The sequence below is a fragment of the Phodopus roborovskii genome, unplaced genomic scaffold, assembly GCF_943737965.1.
Source record: "Phodopus roborovskii unplaced genomic scaffold, PHOROB, whole genome shotgun sequence".
Taxonomy (NCBI): domain Eukaryota; kingdom Metazoa; phylum Chordata; class Mammalia; order Rodentia; family Cricetidae; genus Phodopus; species Phodopus roborovskii.
Genome location: NW_026126418.1, coordinates 44023213 through 44046769, shown reverse-complemented (window position 1 = coordinate 44046769; position 23557 = coordinate 44023213). Strand labels below are relative to the sequence as shown.

General features: G+C 37.6%; 1 protein-coding gene across 22 annotated transcripts in view; it reads right to left on the bottom strand.

The window, feature by feature from the left end:
• Baz2b (bromodomain adjacent to zinc finger domain 2B) overlaps positions 1-23557 on the bottom strand; it is a 213283-nt gene that overhangs the window by 188320 nt on the left and 1406 nt on the right. The gene's annotated exons all lie outside the window — the stretch shown is intronic.

The window sequence follows — 23557 nt, the reverse complement described above, 5'->3', positions numbered from 1 at the left end:
TTTTGTACCATTCTGCAAAAAATATATGTTTCACTTGTAAAAGTGTACTGTGTAAGAAGATTCTGAATTAAATGGCGATTTGAAAAACAAGCACACTGTTTGGGAGCACACACATGAAAATCGATAGGAAGGCAAGTAGTAGGTATTGCCCAATATAACAGACATCAGCTCCGCATCTTCTGGGAAAGCTCTTGACTGACAAGTTTTAGCTCGCACCACTATCATTATCATGGAGCCAAAAAGGGATGGCCTGCCAGTCTTCCCCTTGCTGTGGATCCAAAACATTCACTGTTGCAGAAGCTTGGCTGGAAGAAAATGAACCTAGCAGTTTCTTAGCATTTATCTCTAACTTTATTCTGATTAGTGCTTACAGTTTATTCTTATTGCTGTTCTTGCAAAGACATTGCAAATATATATTTGTGTGTGAATAATACAGCGAACATAAATGTACCTACCACATATTTTCCTCTTATTTTTAAATTTACTTTTATTATTCTAGTTTATCTGTATGGATGTTCTGACTGCATATATGTCTGTGCCTTCAGAGGAATTGGATTCCCTGGAGGGACAAATGGATATAAGGTGCAATGTGGATGCTACAAATTGAAACAGGTCCAGTTTCCAGCACCCACATGGCAATTTACAATCACCTATAACTCCAGCTTCAAGGAATCTAACATCCTTTTCCGGTCCCTGAGTGTACCCAAACTTATGTGTGCCTAGACACACACCAACACACAATTTTAAAATGAAAAATAAACCTAAAACTTAAAATTAAAAAATAGTTATGGCCGGGCAGTAGTGGTGCACACCTTTAGTCCCAGCACTCGGGAGGCAGAGGCAGGTGGATCTCTGTGAGTTTGAGACCAGCCTAGTCTACAAGAGCTAGTTCCAGGACAGGCTCAAAAGCCACAGAGAAATCCTGTCTCAAAAAAAAAAAAAAAAAAAAAAAAAAAAAAGAAAGAAAGAAAGAAAGGAAGGAAGGAAGGAAGGAAGGAAGGAAGAGAAAAAGAGAAGAAATACAAATATATGTCAATCTTCTGAGGAGTTACTTCACAACTATAGAATTATACCAACAAGGACTGCAGATAAAGAGGCAGAAAGCTGAAGAGTATTCATAAGCATATTCTTAGGTCTGTATTACTTTTCTATTGCTGCGATAAAACACCACGACCAAGGCAACTTATTAAAAGGAGCATTTAACTGGGCTTACACTTTCAGAGGGTTCAAGTCCACAATGGCAGAGCAAAGGCTCCTGGTGGCAGGAACAGTTAAGTTAGGGCTTACATCTCAAACCACAAGAAGGCAGAGAGCACACTGGGGATGGCAAGAGGCTTGCTTCTGAAGTCTCACAACCCACCCTGGTGACACATATCCTCCAACAAGGTCACACCTCCTACTGCTTTCCAAACAGTTCCACCAAATGGGGCCCAATTACTCAAACATATATGCCTATGGTGCCATTGTCATTCAAACTATTCCATGGCCTATATACTCTTATCTGCAGGCGAGTTAACCTCCCCACACTCACATGAAAAAAAGGAAGCCGAACAAAAATTCTGTCATTAAAAGGTATGACATGGGGCTGACAAGGTGGTTCAGCAGGTAAAAGCACTTCTCATGAAAACCTGGTCCTCAGCTAAATCCCTGGATGCCACCTAAACACAGAAGAAAAAGTTGTCCTCTGCCCTCCACATGTATACATTATGTGTGCACACATGTATATGCACACACACAATGATAAAGAAGCATGAAACAATGACAATACCTGGAAAATAACGAAGACGTAATAGTTTTGGGGGTAGGGGTTGGGGAGATCAAGACAGGGTTTTTCTGTGTAGCCCTTGCTGTCCCGGAACTCATTCTAGACCAGGCTGGCCTTGAACTCACAGAAATCTGCCTGCTTCTACCTCCCGAGGGTTGGAATTAAAGGTGTGCACCACCAGCGCCCAGATGACCTAAGACTATTTTATTGTTACAAACTAAATAACACAGTAGTACAAAGCAAAATTTGTACATTTAACCCAGTCCTAATTAAACTTTAGATAAATTCTGCAATCTTACGAAATGATCAAAACATGCAAAAATATATGAACCAAAAACTTGCTGAAATAAGTGTGTAAAGATGGCAGTCTATAAGCAAAAGCAAAGTCCACAGAGTTAGCAGTGAATCATGTGCTACTGAGGAATAACAAGATGATCAAGAAGCAATTTAGAAGGGCTACAGTGATGGCTCAGTGATTAAAAGCACTGGCCATTCTTCTGGAGGACCTGGGTTCAATTCCCAGCACCCACATGGCAGCTCACAACTGTCTGTAACTGCAGTTCCAGGGGATACAACACCTTTGTATAGACATACACGCAAGCAAAATACCAATGCACATAAAATAAAAATAATTTTTCTTTTTTTAAAGGAGAAGGAGTAGCAATTAAGAAAGGACCATGAAGAGCCTGTGAATCTGCTTGGTACACTTTAAAAGCTGGGAATACTTCCACAATAAAGGTAGCCTAGATGCACCTAGGCCTCTAGGTTAAGTCAATGCGTCACAAAGTAAAGAAAATGTACATGTCTGTAGCAGTTCTAGAATTTTATTTTTTTTTTCTAAGACAGGGTTTCTCTGTGGCTTTGGAGCCTGTCCTGGAACTAGCTCTGCAGACCATGCTGGTCTCGAACTCACAGAGATCCACCTGCCTCTGCCTCACAAGTACTGGGATTAAAGGTGTAGACCCACCCGGCTGTTCTAGATATTTTAAACCCACTGTACAATTTAGCTATATGCCAATTCCCACAGCATTGTGTGAAAGTCAGGTGGGAGGAGTCATTTCCTTTATAAACAGTAACACAAAAGGAGGGCATCAATATGCCAATTTCTGCAAAGAAAGCTCACATGAGAACTAAAATTTTCTCACACAGCTAGCCATACGTCCTTTCCTAAGAACTACCTGACAGCACAGCAAGGATGTACAAGACAAGCTACAGTAGAATGCAGACTTCCATCCTTAAACACCTGCCTAAGCCACAACTGGATAAAACAGTGAACGTAATTTCAAGATTCATCCAGACTCCCATCTTACCTACAAGACCTGCTCATCTGTCCCTAACAGAGTTCCCACAGTAGTTTATATGTCTACATAATTATTATGGAAATCATTCCTATTTATCTTAATATAACACATCCCTGGTATGCTCCTTTTGCTTTTTTGTTAAATCCTGTATGCGTATATTTGAGTGTGTGTATATGTGAATATGTATGTGTAGTTGTATATACATGTCTGTACATGTGCATCTGGAGACCAAAGGACCACCTTCAGTGTCTTCCTTCAGGACGTCATCCATCTCCTTTGAGGAAAAAGTCTCTCACTGGCCTGGAGCTCACCAATTAGGCAGGAAGTGCTGGTCAAGTCCCAGGTGACCTCCTATGGAGGCCTCCCTAGTGCTGGGACTGCAGGTGCATACACCACATTTGGCATTTCGACATGGGTTCTAGGGGCGGAGCCTCTGTCCTTGTGCTCACAAGGCAAGTCTACTGGCAGCTGTCTCTCTAGCCCCATGTAGCCAGCATTTCCATAATCCATCATGTTATATATAAGTCTTACTATCAAACACAGCTCTTTTTCTCTCCCTCCCTGCCTTCCCTCCTTCCCTCCCTCCCTTCTTTCCTCTCTCCCTGCCCCCTCTCTTCAGTGCTCAGGATAGAACCTAGAGCTCCAAGAAAGTCTGGTTGGCAAGTGCCCTACAACCTAGCTATACTCACAGCCATCGGGATTTTTAGTACAGTGTCATGGATAGAATTCAGGCACTTAGAGAGCTTCCTGTCACTTTGCATTTACTTAAAATATCCTAAGTAACTATAATAAATCTCAATGCCTCTAAAATTGAGAAATAAATTAAGAAAATGAATGTCAAAAGATCTAAACAGGAGAAAGCTATGTCTCCCTATGGACATCACTTTCTGTTTCAAAATAATCTACAGGGAGATAATGTATCTCCATGATTGACTTTGAGTATTTCAGTATTTTGATTATTCTTAGAAGCTTAATCAATACCATGCATGACTTGGCAATGAAACTAAAAAAATTAACCAAAAATGAATGTTGACTGACATATGGTTTAGGGACTCTGTACCCCACCTAATCTTGAACATTAAAAATAAACTACTGGGGGCTGGAGAGATGGCTCAGTGGTTAAGAGCACTGGCTACTCTTCTAGAGGTTCTGAGTTCAATACCCAGCAATCATATGGGTGCTCACAACCATGGCCTGCAGGCATACATGTAGGCAGAACACTCATACTTTAAAAAAAAAAAAAAAAAAAAAAAAAAAGAGGGGGGAGACAGAGAAAGAGTACATTAAAAAGAAAAATGAAAAAAACTACTGAAAATCATTTAATTTGATTTTATGTTTTACTCTAGCATTAGTGTGTCAAGTATCCAAACTATCAGTATAGATCTTTATAAAAGTAAGTAAGAATTGCAAATAGCTTTGCTGCTTCGGGCAAGACTAAACCATTGGGATTTTTAAATTTTTCCTTTGGATATAAACTATATAGTTATTGAATTAATGTTAAAACTTTTGTTATCTGTGGCACTGACCACGCCCACTGGAGGTGGAGCCAGGGGCAGAAGTGACCTGTGGAAGGAGGTCTGAGGAGGAGGCCAGGAAATGGTCTCTTGCTGGCCGGACAGGGAGAGGAGAGCATCCGGTGGAACTTGCTGGTGTTCATCTGTCTAGGTTGTAAGTTATTTCTCCTGAATAAGCATCTATTCTGCTTATTTGTTTATCTTGATCTGTATTTAACCGCAATATGTATCTTGTACTGCTCTTTAAATTTAAATTAAATTAGCATCTTAGTTCATATTCTCTATATATTTATGATTTACTTTTACCTGCATTTATAACTTCAGCATGAATTCTGGAAGGCAATGAACTCAAGAATACTTTTCACTACACAGCTAGCTATTAGTTAGAACTGAAGACCTACAGAAATAATGGCAGGGGGAAAAGTGGAAAGGTGCAACGGACAAGCAAATGGCTCAAGCCTTTAATCTAAACACTCAGGAGATGGGACTAGGAGGAGGTCTCAAGTTCAAGGCCACCTGGCTATCCAGCAAGACCCTGCCTCAGACCTCAAATACACACACACACACACACACACACACACACACACACACACACACCAACAAAAACTGAGAATTCACAGAATGAATAGTTCAAATAAAAATAAGGAAAAATAGAAGTGAATTTAATCCAGCAGACAGTAGCCAACTGCTTATTCTAGACAGAATCATGCACTAAAATAAAAGTAAATAGAATAGACAGTTCATTAAGTTGTCAAGGCTTAGCAATCTGCCTCACCAACTGGCAAATACCACAAAGCCCAAAATAAAATATGTAAAATTACTGTTTAAAGAAGAAAAAGATTTGTCACTAATTAATTAATTACTGAACTTCTCTGTGTCTAAAGATCTTAAAGTAGCCTGGCAATGGTGGCACACGCCTTTGATCCCAGCACTCAGGAGGCAGTGGCAGGCAGAGAAACCCTTTCTCGAAAAAACAAACAAACAAAAAACTACAAAAAACACAAAAAAATATTAAACTATAAAATGAAAAATATGAACTCTAGATCTCTAATGAACAAGATAAAACAAAAATTGGAATAGACCAAAACCAACAAGGAGGACATTTGGGTTCTAAGTTCCTTATTACCCAACATTCAAACTTGATGTTTTGCATCTGGCCCTGGCACTCATTCACATGGTGGAAAGAGAGATGGGCTCCTGAAAGCTGTCCTCTGAAGTGCATACATGTGCCACTGCACATGAAGATACACCTACTCCCTCAAGCTCCACAAACATAAACAAACAAATGTAATAAAGGTTTAAAAAGAACAGTTTTCAGGATGCCAGGAATATGGCTCTTTCTACTAACTTGGTCTTACTCTCATAGGTAAAATTATTGATGACAGCTCCTACTTGTAAAGGTGTGTGTCGTGGTGTATACCTTTCGTCTCAGCACTCCTGAAACAGGCAGGCATCTCTGGAAGTTCAAGGCTAGCATGGTCTACAAAGTGAGTTCCAGGACAGTCAGGGCTACACAGAGAAACCCTGTCTTGGGAGGGGGTATATCAATGGTACAGTCTGTTCTTTGTAAAGATTACACAGTCCATTAAAGGAGGGGAGGTTCCTATGGTGAAATATGCTCAGAAAATTATATGTACCATTTATCCTCTTTGGAGGACCATAATGCACAAAAAAGAACATATTTAATTCTGTATTAGCCTCTGGTTTCCCAAACGTAGAGACAAATTTAATGGCTCTCTATAAAGGAATGCTCAAAAAATATTTATGTGCTACTGTGTACTTTTATGAGGAAATTGTTTTTAAACATACTGACATTTTGTAACACAAGTAGAAAAAATACACTACAAATTAATACATATATTATCCAAATTTTTAAAGTGTAAAAGGACCTATGGTAAACTTGATGTGCGTGCACACACCCATTAAGATATGTGTGGTCAGAGGTCAATGTCACTTCCTCCATCCTTCTCACCTCATTAGTTGACACAAGGTCTTTTTATGAAGCTGGAGCTCACACACTGGCTAGAATGGAGGGCCAGTGAACCCAAGAGATGCTCACACCCCCACCTCCCAGCTGTGAGATTCCAGACACAGCCACCCACATAGGCTATGTTTGCAGCAAGCACATAACTTACAAAGACATCCCTAGCCTAGCACACTAGTAAAAACAATTCAGCAACAGCAGTTGACTTCATCAATGGATATATTTGATTGAGTATTCCAATAAAAATGCAACTTTTGTAATAAGAACAAGGAGTAAATGCACTGTAAACATTCACTTACATTTTCTTTCTCCGCTGAAGTCCTGGAGATGAAATCTAAGTCTTTTCTTGTTAGGCTAGACTTATACCACTGAGCTACATATGTAGCCTATTATCTGCATTCCTTATGACTGGAACTGTGATTGACGGGAATAAAGACTTCCTAAGACACCTATTAATTCTTATTTGTAACAAGAAACAATCAGCAAAATGAATATACTCATAAAAATAGTTAAATAACTAAACTTCAATCTAAGAGAATTTTTCAATATTATCTAATTTTCTCATGAACCACCTAATTTGAAAACTCAACATATTAAGTACAATTACATAGAATATATAGCAACAATACCAAAAACACTTAAACACATAAAAGAAAAAAATTCCGACAAGTTGTTATGACTGATGTGTATAAAACAAAAGTATATTCTCTCATAAACTGCAGATGTACAATGCAAACCACATGTGCTAAACACTGAAGGAACAGACTGAAGGGGAAAAAAAAAAGGCAAAACAAAACAAAAACAAAAACACAGCCTTTGTCACTGTGGCAGGTGGATCTCTGTAAGTTTGAGACTAGCCTGGTCTACAAGAGCTAGTTCCAGGGCAGCCTTCAAAACCACAGAGAAACCCTGTCTCAAAAAACCACACACACGCACACGCACACACTAAGAGTTATAGCATTAGCCAGGTGGTAGTAGCATATACCTTTAATCCCAGTGCTTAGGAGGCCAGCCTAATCTACAGAGTGAGTTCCAGGGCAGGATCCAAAGCTACAGAGAAACCTTGTCTCAAAAACAAACAAACAAAGAATCTTAGCATTGCTGGCCAGAGTGATACATTCTTGTAATGTCAGCACTGAGGAGGCTGAGGCTGAGAGATACTGAGCTCCAGGCTAGCCTAGCTAGATAGTGTCTAATGAAATAGGAGAAGATTCCCTAGGATAGTATCAAGTAAAATAAAGATAATAAGAGATTTTACTGGCTGGGCTTGGCGATCCACACCTTTAATCCCAGCACTCAGGAGGCAGAGGCAGGCGGATCTGAGTTAGAGACCAGCTTGTTCTACATATTGAGTTCCAAGATAGTCAGGCTATATAGAGAGACCTGGTTTCAAAAAAACAATTAAAAAAAAAATTAGTAAGATTTGACTCATTTATTCCATTAAAAAATGTATGAAAACTATTATGTGACAAAAGAAAATTTTGCCTTCTTTATGGAAACAGACAAGCACAATATATTTGGGGAAAAATTAAAGTGGAAAAAGGCACAGAGGCAAGCAAGATGGAGACTCTGAAATTTTTGTTAAGGGAAAGTCACACTGAAGGATATATGAGCAAGGGCTTAAAGGCAATGAAAGAACAGTGAATGCAAATAACTTAGGCCAAGAGTATGTCTGAAATTTGACCCAACAAACCAAGAAGCTAGTCTAGCTGGCCAAGTCAACCAGATGAAGCATTATGAAAGCATGTAAAGCTGGACATGGTGACTCTTGATTGCAATCCTAGCACAAAAGAGACTGAGGGGGTAGAACAGCAAGTTTGAGGCCAGCCAGGAACACTTAGCCAGAGCGTCTCTATAAACAAACAGTGAAGTTCAGAGAAAACAGAGAATGAAAGGGGCCACATCCAGTCTTCTAATCCTAAAGGAACTCACACAGTGGCAGCGCACACCTTTAGCCCCAGCACTCAGGAGGCAAAGGCAGGTGGATCTCTACAAGTTCAAGGTATACAGAGTGAGTTCCAGGACAGCCAGGGCTACACAAAGAAACCTTATCTTGAAAAACAAACACACAAAAAAACAAACAAACAGTTATTGTATCAGCTTAAAACCTTTGTCTTGAGCTGGGTGGTAGTGGTGGTGGTGCAGGGATTAAAGTCCTATGCCACCAAGGCCTGGCATAAAACTGCCTATCTTTAAAAACAGCATCTACTTAGGCTTTGAACTTAGAATAGGATTTTTTTTTTTCTTTTGCAAGATTCATTATAATTTTCCGTGTCTAAATGTTTTCCCTGAATGTTTATTTGTGTAAAATGCCTGGTGCCAACAGAACAAGAGTTACAGATGGTTTTGAGCCGCCATGAGCCCTGGAGACCCTCCATCTCCATCTACCCCAGCACTAGAGTTAAAAGGCACATTGTGATCATGCCTCACTTTTTAGCAGGCTCTGGGGATTTGAACTCAGGTCCTCTTGCCTGCACAGCAACAAGTGCTGTTACCAACTGATATATCTTGCCAACGCTCTCCTTAAAGCTTACATGTCTGAAGTTCATTACTAAGAAATGGCATTTCTGAGATTCACATGGACAACCAAACAATAAAACTGGGCTAAAGCAGCAAAATCTAGAAAAAAAAAATGTTTTTAATGTTCTTGGGAAGTTAAAGTCTACATTCAAAAGTGATATATTGGACCTGGTGAGATAATTCAGTAGGTAGAACCCCTAGGTTAATGACCTGAGTTCCACTGTTAAAATGGAAGGAGAAAAATCAACTTCTAAAAATTGTTCTCTGGCTTCCACACATGCACTGCATGTAGTTAGTACACACATATAGACATAAAATAATAATAAATAAAATAATATTTTGTAAAATTGGAATAGTAAAGGCAGCTTTTAGTGTCAGATGAAATCAAATCATGGAGGCCAAATCTTATCATGATTTAGAGAAAATTGTGCTGTGAATGTACCATGTGTAGACTGAGACCACAACCACTACAGAGTTGAATGTCAAACAGCTTATGTTTCATATGCATACAAGAGCTATTGATGCAAAAAGTATGGGTCATACTACACAGAAACCCAAGAGGTGTTCCTACTCGCCTAGAATCAAAATATATGAGGTAAATTTTTAAGTTAAAATAACTTAAGACAATTTTCATTAAAAAAAAAGAAGAGGAAGAAAGAAAGAAAGAAAGAAAGAAAGAAAGAAAGAAAGAAAGAAAGAAAAAGAAAAAAAGGACTTTAAAGATTATGGGAGGGGAGGGGAACCCAAGAATTTAAAGTATTTCTAGTTGCTGGGTGTGGTGGCACACACCTTTAATCCCAGCACTTGGGAGGGAGGCAGATCTCTCAATTCAAGGCTAGCCTGGTCTACAAAGTAAGTTCCATGACAGCCAAGGCTACACAGAGAAACCCTGCCTCTGAATAAACCAAACCAAACAAACAAAAACACCTTCTAGTTGTACTGGTGAGATGGCTCAGTGAGTAAAGCCACTTGTTGCCAAAGCTGTTGACCTAATTCTGATCCTTAGGACCCACATGGTGAAGAGAGAGAGAGAATAGGCATGGCTACACAAAGAGATCCTGTCCAAAAGCAACAACAAACTTTGCAAACTCTCTTACTGTCTCAACGCATTATGTATCACACCTATCCTATCCTGTCTTATACTTGTGGCTATTCTGTGTGTATAGTATAGCCACAAATCAATTGCTAGAATATAGTAAATTTATTCAATTTATAAGCAAATATACCTATGATGACAATCTATACTCCAAAGCATCTTTCTAACAAGAAAGCATAATCTAGTCCAAAAAGAGATCATTTTACAAGATTTGATAAGTCGAGGATGTAGCCCAGACCAACAACACATGCAACACATGTTCAAAGATCTTGATTCAATCCCATTGCGCGCACACACACACACACACACACACACACACACACACACACACAAAAAAAAAAAAAAAAAAAAAAAATCAATCCCACAAGTGAAAAAATTTCTGAAATCTTGTAAGGAACTTTTAGTGTGTATGTGTGTGCACCACATATACACAGGTGCCTGCAAAGACCAGAGGACTGACTGCATCAGATCCCTGGAACTGGAGTTACAGGCAGCTGTGAGAGCCTGGTCCTCTGCAAGAGCAGTGAGGACTCTAAACCACTAAACCATCTTTTCGACCCCAAATTTCTGAAATTTTACAGCAAATACGACTTAAAGAAAACAGCACCTCACAAGAAAAATTTACTGTTAATCATCTACTCATAAAAACAAGGCCAGTTCATGAAAAAAAGACAAATGGGAACAGTTCGATGACTTTTCAGGTAAAGACATTTGTTCCAAAGCCTGGAGGCCTAAATTCAATCTCTGGAATCCACTTAGTGAAGGAGAGAATGGACACCCACAAACTGTCCTCAGATCTCCATACATGCACCCTGGCATGTGTCCCTCACCCCCCCCCCCACACACACATACCATACACATTTACCAAATGGAAAAATGCCAAAATTAAATTTAAAAAGTGAGCCAGGTGGTTTTTATTCCAGTGATATAAAAAAAAAAAAAATCACACAATCATCTTATAAATACAGAAAAGGCTTCAATAAAATTCCATAGCTTTTAATAGTTAAGAAAAAAATCTACGAAGAATATAGGAATATTATGTCAACATCATAAAAGTCATATAAAAAAATAAAGTTTTTTTGTTTTTTTGATTTTTCAAGACAGCGTTTCTCTGTGTAACCACCCTAGCTGTCCTGGAACTCATTTTGTAGACCAGGCTGGCCTTGAACTCACAAAGATCTAGCTGCCTCTCAAGTGCTGGGATTAAAGGTGTGGGCCACCATAACCAGGGTGAAAATTCTTAATTCAAAACAAGAAAAGGATCTATTCTTGCCATTCTTAGTCTACATAGGTGTTACTGTTTTAGAGCAATAAAGCAAGAAGAAGAGGCAAAGGGGATACAAATAAATAAAGGAATAAATCAAATTATCCCTATTTGCATGAGTGTTCCATACTAAAATAAAAAGTCTCTGAAGACTCCACCAGAAAACTCTTGGATTTCAGAAATAACTTTCAGCAAAGTAAGAGAATACAAAGTCAACATAGAAGAATCAATACCTTTTCTATATAGCAATACTGAGCATGCCAAGAAAGAACTCAGGAAAATGATCCTATTTACTTTAGCCTCAAGAAAACTAGAAACAAATATAACCAAGCAGATAAAAGGCACTGAAAATGAAAATTCTAGAACACTGAAAGAAAACAAAGAAATCACCACAGGATGAAAGGACCTAACATAATCATGTGCAGGCAGAATTAATATTGCAAAAAATTGCCATATTACCAAAGGTGATCTATAGAAACATTGCAATCCCATCAAAACACTAATGACATCTCTTGTAGAAATAGAAAAAAGTCTTAATAATCATACAGAAGCACAAAAGGTCCCAAATAGCCAAAGTAATCGTGAACATAAAGAATCACGCTGCAGTTATCATAATCCCTGATTTCATATTATGCTACATGCATAGTAACAATGGGAGCATGGTACAGATACAGAAATACAGACCCAGCAGAATACAGCAGAGGACAAAGAAACTCATAGCTACAGCCATTTTCTTCACAAAACATGTTAGACACATGGTGGAGAGCTTTTAACAATGGGTACTGGACACAGGCAATGGGTGGTGACACACGCCTTTAATCCCAGCTCTTGAGAGGCAGAAGCAGGCAATCTCTGATTTTGAGGCCAGCCTGGTCTACTGAGCTACACAGAGAAACCCTGTGTCAGGGAGAAAACTGGTGCTGGAAAAGATTGATATCCACATAAAAACAAATGAAATCAGGTTCCTACTGCCCTCCTCCATGAACAAAAATCAATTCAAAACATAACAACCTTAGCAACCTTAACATAAAGCTGGAGCTTTGAAGCTACTACAGGAAAACAACTGCTTTATAAATGACTCCAACAGTTCTGGAAATAATAAAAATTAGCATTGGAGATCCATCAAATTAAAAATAATTCTGCATAGTAAAGAAACCAATCAACAGAAGAGACTGAGCCACAAAATATGAGAGACTCCTTGTCAACTACTTACCTGGCTGGGAATTAGTAACCACAATACATAAGGAATTCAGAAAAGGCCACTCCATAAGATGAAGCCCACTCCATAACAGGCTAAACCCCACAGCTATAGACCATAGGGAGACCCTAGAACTCCCACCCTGCTAAATGGACACAGTAGCAAACTGTCCCTAAGCTCTTGAATACACAGTTGTTGTGTCTTAGCAGTCATCAGAGAAGCTGCTTTTTATAGCAGATAACAATGTATAAAGAGAAAAACTAGTCAGTGTACAGAAAATGAGACTGGACTCTCGGCTCTCAACAGAATGTCTATAGCCCACTCTACCCACAAGGTTCAGATATCATCTTAGAATGGGGGACAGAATGATTGGAGGAGTCAGAGAGTGGATGTTCTAGAGAAACAGTTTTGTAGGACTTGACAGCACAGTGGCACACTTGAATTCATAGAGACCCGGGCTGCATGCACCAGACCTACACATGATTTAAACCAGCCAAAATCCCAGCATGGTTGGAGGAAGGGCTTATCAAGCTGACTCCCCCCTCCCCACCCAGAGGGGCCACTGGAAGTCAATGACTACTAGTTAATGGGAGGAAAAGTTGCTTTTTCTGGATGATATAATCCCTGAGAGCCTACCAATGTTTCTATGAATAGTTCCACACCCACATACATACAGGCAGAAGTAAATAAACACAGTCGGTATTCATTTAAAAAAAAAAAAGAGAGAGAGAGAGAGAGAGAGAGACCACATAAAGTGTTTCGAGGAAATTGGAGGAGTATAGGAGAGGAATTGGAGGAAAGGGGGGGGGGATGAATCCAAACTCATATGCACATTAGAATATTAAGTATTTAATAAAAAGAAGAGTATTAGAAAAAGGATAACACAATTAATAGACGGACAAAAAGGAGCTGTGGGGACAATTCAGATGGTAAAATACTGGCCCTACATGCATGAGGACCTAGAACCAGCATGAAAAGCTGGTTATGACAGTGTGTGCCAGTAGCACAACACTAGAGAGCCAGAGGCAGGCAGAACCCTTGGACTCACTGACCAGGCAGTCTAGTCTGTTGTTGAGCCACGGGTCCCAGTGAAAGATCTTTTTTCATAAAATAAGGTGAACAATGCTTGAGAAATAGCATCCATGGCTGTCCTCTGTTCCCCACCCCCGTACACGTACACACACGCGCGCGTGCGTGCGTGCGTGTGCGCACACACACACACACACACACATACACACTGATGTATTTAGTTACATAAAGAACAAAATCATGCCATTTACAGAAAAGTGAATAGAACTGAGTCTATATTAAGCTAAATAAACTATATTCAGAAGAATTATCATATTGTAATTCATATACAGAATCTAGACAAAAACAAGACATGAGACACAACTGTGAATGATGCATGCCTATGTAATGCCAGTAAACAGGAGGACTGCAAATCTGAGGACAGCATGACCTGAAGAGTAACTTCTGGGCGCTCCTTACCTTAAGTAAGGCATGGAAGCAGAAGGGGACTGAGTGTGTGTGAGAGGGAAAGAGCCAGCGGGAGGTCAGAATGATGAGGGTAATATACATGGTGAGATGATCAAGGTGTATCATATACATGTATGAAGATCATTAAACTTCATACATGTTTATGAGTTTTATAGAACTCATATTAATAAAAAAAAATTAAGTGAAAACAAACCTGTTAATTCCAATACAGATCTTTCTAATAAGTATACTTCACACCTGTCAATTATGTATGTCTGAACTGGGAATTTCCTCAGTAGATTCACTAAGTGTATCTGGGATTAAGGCTGAGTATCCAGTATCATAACTGCAATAGTCTCTTTACTGTGTTTATTCTTTTCCAAGTGACTTTATATTCCAGTTCTTGCTGCCCTATTCACAGTATTCTCTGGTCCTAGCGCTCCCATGGGCAGCTAAGAGTTGGACTCCAGCACCTCCTGGAAGCTTGGAGCAGGCTAGCCTAGCACTTGGAGCAGCAAACAAGAGCTCCTGTCTTCATATGCTAAACTGTGCTAGGCTATGCGTGTGTTGGTCAAGATATGAGACGTTTGTGTTTGTTCTCTGGCCTCCACGTGTGGTACATGTGTACATATACTCAAATATACAAACACATGAACATATCCATTTCTTTAAAAAAAAAACCTGAAAATTTGTATGACGATGAAAAATTTCACAAAGGTTTCTCAGATTAAAATGAAAAGCTCAAATGCAAGATACTGAAGTCCTTACATACTTCATCTGAAAAAAAAAAAAAGCTCTATACTCAAGGGTGAGGCAGAAAAATGGCAAATTTTAGACTAGCCTGAACTACCAAAAATTAAAACGTGATGTTCTAGACACATTCTATTGGGCCTTTTTTCCTACCTCCCATTTCCCACATAATATAGAAACATTTGCCTATGCTCCCAAACACTCCTGCAGTTTACTAGTTTTGGCAAGTACACCTACTGAGAGGCCTTTTGGAAGGAAGGGCTGAAGACAGCTGTCGTCCCACCACCCATGCTCCATTCTCCTCTCCTCTACCGACCACCAAGACTATACACAAGACCTTTTCACACCTTTGTGTGTGAAAAGTATTTGATTACTCCTTTTGTTCTCAATGCTATCTTAAATTTTTATTATGTTACCTATTTTATTTTGTATGAATGTACATATATATATGTACATTGTATATATGTACATTGTATATATGTACATAGGTAGAGGTCAAAGGACAACTTTGAAGTCAGTTCTGAGGATCAAACTAAGGTCATCAGGCTTAATGACAGGCACCTTCAGCCATCTCTCTGGCCCTTATGATCTCTATTTGTAATGAGATTTCTGGTTTTACTGAAACTCCATATTGGCGCTAATGAAAGTAAGGGATATGCATTGTTGCCTTTTGTCCTTATAGGTAGCTATGATGGGCTGCTCAGCTGGTCTTCCTAAAAGAAAGAGAAATGTTTCTCAAGTTAGTGCTATCAAATTCTCTTAGAATTAAGTCGCCATTCTTCACTATGCTGCCTGTTCATAGCAGATATGAATAGCAGATGAGAAAGAAAAAAAAATCACAAACACAGAGAACAAAATCATAATAATCATAAAAAGGCCAAAATACCTCTAACCAGAAAAGGCTGCTGCTCAGAGGCTTTTAACCTGGTCTGCAGAGTCAAGCCAAGCCTACCACTGAATAGCCTGACTCATTAACCCACTTTCTTCAGAGAAAGCCAGTCAACTCTGAAAGCAAGGGAGGAAGGAAAAGTTCCCATGATATCATCTTTCTGGTGAAAAGGGTTTGAGATCATCTCAAAATAAGTTGCAGAACCCTTCCAAGGTTCCCAGTGGGATAGCTTTAACGGGCTTAAACAGAGGCTCAGCTCCTACTGTCATTTGTTTGTTGGATCCCTCCTTACCACAGAGTACTAAAAATTCATTCAGTTTTCTTGACTAATTCAGTGCTACCCAAACAAAGAGACTTAATTACTCCAAGCAGAAGCCACCTCTCTCCTGTTTTGATCTTTCAAAGATTTATTGTGTGTAATCAACCAGTAGTGTTGCACACCTCTAATCCCAGCACTTGGGAGAGGCAGAAGCAGGTGGATCTCTGAATTCAATGCCAACCTGGTCTAAGTAGTGAGCTCCAGAATAGCCAGGGCTACACAGAAAACCAAAAATCAGAAAGATTTATTGGGTGTATGAATGTAGTCAAATGTGTGCCACTGCATCAATGTGAGGTCAGCAGCAACTTGGAGGAGCTAGTTCCCTCCTTCCACCTTGTTCTTGAGGCAGGGTCTATTGTTTCTGTCACTCAGCTGTATCCTCATTCTTCTGGCCAATTCTCTAGTCTCCACGACCTGTCTGGCTGTAGGACACTGTATCATGCTTTTTACATGGCATAGATCAGAATTCAGTCCCCACTGAGATGGTCAGACATACACAGCAAGCATTTTCACTCCCTTAGATATCTCCCTGGCTTCTACTCTGAACTTACATTAAACTTTTATCCACAGCTCTCCAAATGCATGCTTAGACTAAGGGTTCAAATAAACATGGAGAATTAATGTCACTGCCTCTCTTCCCTCTGTTATTACTACAACAATAAAAGTACATTAAGTATCTAAAATTTTTCTTGTGGCTGATGTTGAGTCCACTCATTTTTCAAACAAATGCTAAAATTTATGCTTTACTGATTTACCGCATGCTTCTTCTCTCCATTCAATTACCTGTGTGATAAGAACTGGAAGGCAAAATCCCAATCCTTCATTTTAGTGAAATACTAAGGAACATTCTCCATCTTAATGTCTTCTGTTGTTGTTTTGTTTTTTAAGACAGGGTGTATAGCCCTGGCTGTCCTAGGAGTTGAAGATCCCTCTGCCCCTGCATCTGTGCTGGGATTAGAGGCGTATGCCACCTCTAATTTCACCCAGCTATCCATTTTGGTAAAGCAAGCCAGGCTTACTGAGCCTTTACTTCACCTGGGGCCCTGGGTTCAATCCCCAGGGCAAAACAAAACAACAACAAAATCATTTTATTTCCTCTGTTTATTCTTTGATGAAATTCTGTGGAACAGAGAACTATCTGAATGGACAGTCGTCCAAGGGGAAAGGACATTAGAATAGTTCACAAAATGACTAATCTAAATAATGGCAGTTTAAGTACACAAAATCGTGATCCTCTGCAACCAAAAACTAAAATGTAACACCTTGTCCTTTAATACCCTTTGAATTTATTATTTAGAAAAAAGGACAACCTACTATCAACCGGATTAAAACTGGCCATATATTCTGTTATATTACCAACATATCCAGTCATTTGTGAAGCCAAGAAAGAGCAAAATGCACTCTTAGGACTATTTCTCAACCTTGAGGTGTGAGAACTACTTCATCATTCCAGTATAGGGACAAACACAGGCAAGCACAAGTGTCTACCATGCTGTGTAGATGATGGCTCTGGATACCAGCATAATCATGATACCACATATACAAAGAAATGTGTTCTTCCCTGTCATTCCTAAAAGGGTATATAAAATAGCATTTCCCAGTTCTCCCCTACTCTTACTGGAAGCTTGGAATACTGAGGAAGCTATGATAGCTGGATAAATGGGTACCTTTTAAAATGTGTAAGATACCCTCAATACAGAAAAACTTACTTATCTGAGTACTTGCAAAAACCGGGGTGGCTATATAGTTTTTACATTATTCTAATCCAGTTGCAAAGTCCTGTCATCTCTCTATCTGGTTTTTACACTAGCCATAAGCTAAAAGTACTACATCTTTTCTACATAAGACATTATTTTACAAAGTAATTAATATCAATCTATTGTTTCTCAAATTATATTTAACTAGTAAAATATAATTAATAATTAAATTCTCAACTAAAGACAATTCAGATATTTATCTGAACAAAATTATAAAATCTTACTGTCCAAAAATTGTAATGGTTGTATAGTTTAGGTTTTGTTAGGTGACTGACTGGGTTTTTAGTCAAGATTAAATATTTTGCAGATAAGATACAACCTTTTATACTTGTTTTATTCTAAGGTCCTTTGTTTTATTCAAAATCCAACTTAAGTAGATTATTTAAAATTGAAGCTGTTCTGTGTTGCAAGCACAGCTAAAATGAAGAGTTTCTATAGCAGCAGTGACTAGATTTTAAATGCAGGTAGATCAATAAAAAAAAAAAAATCACCAAGCACAGGCTCCATGTGAGTGGAATGGTTTATAATAGCTTGCAAATGACTATGTGCTTGCTGTAACCAGCTGTTCTTAAATTATGAATATGCAACCAATTCATGTTAAAGTCAAATCCCAGCACTGTTTCTGCAGAGAAATCCCAGTAGTTCTGCTTGTTCTCCATGTTAGCTCTGTTAAGGATACAAATAGCAGTAAGCTTCCGAACAAATAGAACCAAACTATTGGCATTTCATGCACTGGGTCCATTATCACAGCAGGGAATGTCAATCATCAGTACATTCCTATAACAGCTCATGCAATATGACAATGATCTTGCAGGGGGAAAAATCAAAATCTCTGCAGCATACTCCGAAGTCCTCTGACAACCTAATGCTTTCTCACTATAGCCAATCAGATAGGCAGACCTGATCCACTAGAAGACTTGCACTAAGCTTGAAACATTTAAAAACATCAATCATAAAAACAAAGACAGGACATTGAATTATACAGTATTAACCTCCAGGGTTTGCATACAAAGACCTTAGATTTATTTATGTCCCAGTGAGTTAAGAGCTTCAGTACACCGTTCTTTACACCAAGCTGACTGCCAATTTGATGAACCTCTCTGCCCTCAGCAGGAGTGCACGGTCTTTGATTAATGAGTGCATGTTTGTAGAAAAGTGTTAAGAGGAGAAAACAGAAAGAGGGGGAAAAAAAATACATAATTATGTAGACATATAGGAAGGTACCAGGGCAGAAACTGTCTTCAAACCATATGCGCCTCTTTCTTACATTATTACTTATTACACTTATTATTATACTTTCTTACACTATTACACTTATCATTACACAAACAAAATTAAGGGTTCATATCGTCACCTTACCTTCATAGTTATTATCCTCATTGCCAAGCAATTTTTATTTGAATGAAAATCATTCAGAGGCCAAATTACATGCCAAATTTTATGTAAGAACTATTTTCAAAACTATGTAACAAAAACAAAGTATGTGTGATAAAACTATTTCACTTTATACTCTCATAAAAGCCTATTAATTTTAAGAACTGGATGCTTAACTGACAACAAAGACTTCATAATGAATAACATATTGTAAGTTTAATTTATCTGGACTATTAATAAGTATTGTACATCTCAATCTCTGAGTTATTACAAATCAAACAACACTCAGGGCAGATTTAAAAATCATATATATTCATTTAATTTCCCTACTTTCAGCAACTGTTCCCAATATTTTATAACAGTCTCTGTTTTTGCAAATGAAATAAATGTATTTATTAATCATAGTTTCTTTCTTTCTTTTGCTTTTTCAAGACAGGGTTTCTCTGTAGCACTAGCTTTTTGGCTGTCCTACAGAACTCGCTCTGTTGACCAAGCTGACCTCAAATTCAGAGGTCTGCCTTCCTCTGCTTCCCAAGTACTGAGATTAAAGATGTGTGCCATCATACCCAGCTAGTCATAGTTTCAAAGTCACATGGGCAACAGAAAAACATGTGAATTCAAGTTCAAACTCATACAGACTGGTCCACCATTGCCCTCCCTTAACAACATGCTGAAAATTCTACTGAAATAGCAGGGCATCTACTGGAACTACTATACTGCCTCTAACACTGAGCTAAACTTCCATGCTTCTTTAAAATTAATAGTTTATTTACCTAATTTAGTTTGTGTAACTATCTGCCTTGATACAAAGACTTATGTTTCTTCAAAGTTAAGTCACAGAGCTGGAGAGATGTCTCAGCTATTCAGAGGACATGAGTTCAGTTCCCAGCACTCACATTAGGTGGCTCACAAAACCTGTACTCCAGCTCCAGGACATCTGGCTTCTCTGACTCTTCCAGCCACTGGGAGCACCTGTACTAATTCACACAAAACCTGTCCATCATGCCCACAACACACATGCACGAACGCACACACACACACAATTTAAAATAATACAAATAAATCTTTCTCAAAAATGAGTCACACACAGTCTAAGGCAGTAGAATGACTTTCTTTTTAAGAAATTTTATGGCTACAATATGAAAAGGCTCAAATGTTGCATTGTCTCAATACAACATCTAGCTTTAATGACAGTAATGCCTGACTTCCCTAAAATCAAAGACTCCATACATTCATGATTCCAGAAATAATCCCAGAATCAGTCAGGGGTATCTTATACAAACTGAAAATTTGCTCATATTATAAGGAAAGCTTCTTCAATAAAACTTATTTCAGCAAATTACATATTCCAATGATCACTTTTGCATTTTAAGTATTTTTTTAAAGGAAGCTATGCTCTTTGAAGAGTTGTTAAATTTTTTTTCTATTTTAAGATCTAAAACTTTGAAAAAATACTGAGACTAAAAAAGTTCTTGACAAAATAATAAATACACTGCATTCAGGCACCGTGTCATCCTAAAGTTTTGTTTTCTTTCCAGTTTTTTACAGTATATACTGCTATCTACTGAGACCATTTGTATTTATTCTTACCCTTTTCTCCATCTTATTTCTCCTCCTACAAAATAGTGCAAATAATTTTTAAAAAGTACAAAGCTCAGGCACCACTAGGATAAAGACATGGTTGGAATACTGAGTTCTAGAAGAACTGAAGCTACAGGTAGAAATGATACAAGCATGTGATGCCAGCCCTCGGGAAGCCAAGGATAGACTTCAATGAAAGCTGGCAAGAGCTACAGTTAAGGACCTTGCCTCTTAACAAACAATGGTATTTCTACAATAAAAACATGATTTTAGCTTAAGAAAATCATTAAATAACTACTAGGAGAATAATTTAGAACAACATTATGAATTTTTAAACAGCATTTTGGCCTCATCAGAAAATTACAAGCAAAATGGTCTATTTGCCAATAATTATTTCTTTTCTAATCATTTCCCACAGTAAAAGTTTAAAGAAACATTAAGCCAAATGAGCCAATATTTACTAAATAAACCACAATGTTTTAAGACTTTAGTACTCAAAATATTTAATTTTATGTAATTAAAAAACCTCCTAAAATACTTACTAGACAATTTGATTAATCCCTCAGGAAATTAAGTATATTAAAAACCACTGAACCCTGATTACATAATTCCTTACAGGGGTCAATACCACCTTATGATTTTGTTTGTACTATGCTGTTTCTATTTTTAGTAGTTTCTAAGAAGGACTAGTTCAAACACTCACCCTTTCTTTCATGAAAACTTTAAATCTATGAGTCACCAAGGTCTAATGCACCACCTTCCACTAATTCAAGGAGATAAGACAAAAACCTTGAACTTCATTCAGTGCAACTGTGGTATCCCACATCTTGTATAGTAACACAAAAGTAGCAACAAAGACATTAACAATTGCAGTTCAAGCTGGGAGTGACTGCTCTGTTTCAATTCAATGACACCACTAATGGCTTCTTAGCAGCTCCATGAAATCAACCAGCTGTCAAGTTGATGCATCAGAAGGAGCAGCTATGCACTCCCATAAGAAAAAGCAACACATCAGGATGTTTGGCAAAACATCTGCTCCTTTACACTGCAATTCTATAACAAACATGCAAACAAAGAAATAGAGAAAGGGAAATAGAATCAGAAACCCAAGCTTTCCATTACAGCTTATATGTATTTTAAATGTGTGGCTAAAAACAAATTTCTGCAAAGTTCAATACTTTTTAAAATATTCTGGAATATTCTGTTTTCTGGAAAAGCAAAAAATACACTTACATTCTTCCAAAAAGAGCAGCATTACACAAAATATTTACATTTATAAATAGCAAACTATATTCGTCAAGTCAGTATATGTACAAAAAAATTCAAATATCAAAATTAAAACACATCCCTTCACTCCATACTGTTTAGTAAATGAGAGCAGACAGCATTGTACTCAATGCATTTCCCAAGACTGAGCAGCTAAGATACCATTTTTCACTAGTAAAAAAAGTGAATGCACAAGCTAACATAGTCAATGTTATTAGTTTAACCCACAACAGTGCAGATACTATTATCTAGATTTAAAAATATGTACCTATCCTTATTTCTCTGGAAACCATTATATGAACATAGTAAGTTCTTATAAATTCTTGTTTTAAAAGCATACAATCTGATATCCTAAAAAAAAAATTCTTTGTCATCGTAGCTTTAGAAAATTTTACATTTAACATTTGCTTCAAATACTTGTAAAATCTTACTTTTCTACTGAAGCACACAAATTTGTAATGCCATCTAAATTATTGATTGTGCCGCAGTGTTTACAATAGGTGTGAGACATCACCGTACTTAACTACCATTTTCTTAAACTGCTTATCCTCTGTTGCTTCCATTTATAATCTGCCAAATCTTCTGGTCCTTTGTTGCATGTATAATTTAGAACCATCTGTTCTATGTGCTTTTAACTATTTAAACATTTTTCACCTACCTACAATTCATTAAATAGCAGACATTCAATTCAGTCAAGATTTCTATGTAACATTTTACATATAGCAAATTTCTGGATAAGTAACAGAAGACAGCAAAGAATATAGTTACAGAAATGTAAAACATACCATTCACAATGTAAAATTTCACACATTAGAAAATCTTAATGCATTTAGAATTTTTTCTATTAGCTTTTTTTTTAAGTTCACTGTAGCAATGTTTTTTCCCCAACACAGAAGACAAAGGGAATGCAAATTAAATACAGACAGTTTCATGTCCTTGTTAGAAGAGATGTAAATATGCTGACTGAAAATGACTACTGGAGACAGAATTACACTTTCCCATTCAATTTACTGTGCCTATTTATATACTCCTCACTGAGTGTATCATTAAGTGAGGTCATGTGACCAGCTCAACTTTTTTTTGTAAGGTGAAAAACTATTTTAGAGAAAATTTAATAGTACTTTTTAATCATTTTTATGATGGTTGATAAAGTTTACAGGAAAAGAGTACAAATTATCTTTTAAAGTTAATTCTGCCTTTTATATGCTAAACTACGGTTTTTTTGCTAACATTTTTGACTTTAATATTTACTACTAAAAGCATCAAGAGTCTCATGATATTCTGAATAGGTCTTTTAAAATTAAAAAAAAAAAAACAAAAACAAAAACACGAAAGATTAGTACAATTACAAAAGGGAAGGTACATAACCCAAGATACGTAAATATCAACTAAACTAAATTTGTTAAATCTATGATACCACATAAGAAAAGAAATATATTGGTACAAACACATTTGACAATTTAAATAAAATCTGAATGCTCAGAATTAGGTGAATATTAAGTG